The sequence below is a fragment of the Asparagus officinalis genome, chromosome 4, assembly GCF_001876935.1.
Source record: "Asparagus officinalis chromosome 4, Aspof.V1, whole genome shotgun sequence".
Taxonomy (NCBI): domain Eukaryota; kingdom Viridiplantae; phylum Streptophyta; class Magnoliopsida; order Asparagales; family Asparagaceae; genus Asparagus; species Asparagus officinalis.
The window spans coordinates 6,218,330-6,221,087 of NC_033797.1; the positions used below are offsets into that span (position 1 = coordinate 6,218,330).

A 2,758-nucleotide genomic window follows, 5' to 3' on the forward strand; every position below is an offset into this window, starting at 1 on the left:
GCCAGTGTCACATGGCCCAAAACTTTATTTTGCACAGAGACCTGTAGCAGGTTGGCTCACACAAATTTTAAGCTACTGAGTACGATAATTATTCTCTTCACGGGCGTCTGTCCTCCTGGATTTTATCTCTTCTCATATACACTATCGCTGAACACGCTTGCCCAAAGCACGGATGCGGTTCATATTATTTTTTCCTATGTACCGTCCCAGTAATTCCGGGTTTTAATACTATCTTAAATTTTTATTTTTTGTAAGTTACTAGGGCTATCCCGCTTCTGCTATAAAATTTTTTCAAAAAACTGCTACAGTATTCTCTGTGTGTACAGTAAAACAGTTTACAAAAAAAATCGCCATCATCCCTTTTCCGACGGGTTTATTACATTAATAATGGACACAACAAAAATTACTATTAGATTACTGTCACGGACACACACACCCACACAGGGAGTAGGGATGAGTCCATAAACGAAAAACAACACTGCCTTAATATCTACAACAATATTAATATTGTGGTAACTTAATATTATTTTAATCATTTTTATATTTAGACACTTATTTATTCCAATAATAATGTATTCATATAATATTAAATAAAACTTATATTTAGCATATCTTAAATATATAAGATAAATATTTAATATTATTATATAATGTACTATAATTTTTTATTAATATTAGATAATAAATATCGAGTAAAATATGTAAATTATTAAATGTAAGCAACTATTTACAAATTAAAACGACGAAAATATTAAGGTCGTAAAGTCGGATTACATATTTTATATTGTAGTTATTAATGTACTTTCATATAAATATATATATGTAATTTTAAATATATCTTATTTTGACTTCTTTAAATTACTATCTAAAAAAAACTTAAAACTAAAAATTATTTAATATTTACTACTATTTAATATTTTATATCATTTAATCATTCTTCATCCTTAATATTTAATATATATACAGTAAATAGGTCTAATAATAATTTGATTCATAAATATTAATTATAAATTACTCATTATTTTAAATATATAAATAGGTTCGATTAAATATTAAATTAGACTGGCATACTATCCCAATCTTATATCTTAATATTTATTTAATTATTAGAATAAGAAATGCTTAGAACGATACTTAATACTAGATGTATATTTATATAATTATTAATTGTAGTAAATATCATTATTTCTAAATATAGAAATAATTTGATTAGATATTAAAATACTTTAATAGTTATCTCGCGACCAAATGTTATATCTAATATTTAATTTAAAATTAGCATAAGAAGTATACCAAATACTTAATTAATTAATGTCATTAAGTATTTTCATTGATTCAAATAATACAATTATTAAATATAAGTAAGTGCAATTTATATTGTACATGTTTGACATAATGATGTATATATATAAAATATAAAGAATTAGTAGTAAAAATGTTGTGTTATAATTGTAATTATATAGAAATTACAATAAAATTATTATATTAAAGTTACAATAAATATATGAATAATTATAAAACTGATGAAGTAAATAATAATTATATGTTTGATAAAATATTGCTTACATTTTAGTAGTTATTTAAAACTTCAGCTCCAAGAATCCATTCAAGAGTTTAAAAATCCCTCCAAAAAGTCTAGAGCTCTAAGCCAAAAATATTCTAACCCTAATCTGAATCTGCAGAAGTATAGGATTTATGGACAAATAATTCATAGTCTTCTAAACAATCCTGAATAAATAAAACCCTCTATATATTTCTACTAGGAGTAATATATGCTGCGTGTTAATTTTAAAGATAGTTTCAAAGCGGAAATTGCTCTAGCCGACCTCAGACTTCCTACGCAGATCCGCCCTCAGCCCAAAGACTTTTTCAACGCTCCAAACCCCTAAAAGTAAAGCGATAATTCCCTGAGCCCCAAAACACAAAACCAAGTACTCTAACATAAGTGGAAGATCTATTACCCTTTCTCTCTCTCTCTCTCACTGATGTGTATTGCGAGATTTGAAATATGGTTTGGGGGGGCGGATTCTAGTTCCTCCAAGAATTTCTAAGCTGCGTCAAACATCTGCACTTTTGTCATGAGCCGAAGAAAAAGTCTTGGGGAAACGTAGAATCCTCTTTATGCGAATACTGTAATTCCAAGGAAACGACGCGGAAAGTCTCACCCGGCGGGAAGAAAACGATCGCGTCATTTCATTGGCGAGATACTTTGCTAAGGAATCGATACTTGAGATTTAAAATAGGAGTATGAAATTTAGTTATATTATCTGGTTATTTCATGTGAATAAGTTGTTGTTTTAAAAAAAGGGCGGCTTCATGAGTGTGATGGTATGAAGGAATGTTACATGTTGGTTTTTAAAGGTTGGACGAAGTTTGAGGTTGAAGCGATACGGTGTTGTTGTGAGTTACGGCGGTTGGTTGGTGAAGGGTACGTGTTAGTTGGGAATGTTAGCGAGGGTTGGTGTGCAAGGTTACAGGTTGGTTGTGAAATTACGGGTTTATTGTAAATGTTGACGGGTGGTTGTGGAACGCCAGTAACATTCACAACCAACCCGGTACTTAACTCCAACCCGTAACGCTTAACAACCCCCAATCCGTAACCGTCACAACTAACACGTTAAAACCTTAACAACCAGACCCGTAACCTTAACAACCAACTTCGGTACAACCTTCACAAACCAACATGTATCCTTCACAACCAACCTGTAACACCTCGCACCAACCACCGCGTATCCTCTACACACAATGCGTACCTTCA

The 2,758-nt window shown here is 30.5% G+C and overlaps 1 pseudogene; it reads right to left on the reverse strand.

The window, feature by feature from the left end:
* The window catches only part of LOC109838118, a 2,383-nt pseudogene continuing 1,290 nt past the window's right edge, over positions 1,666-2,758 (reverse strand).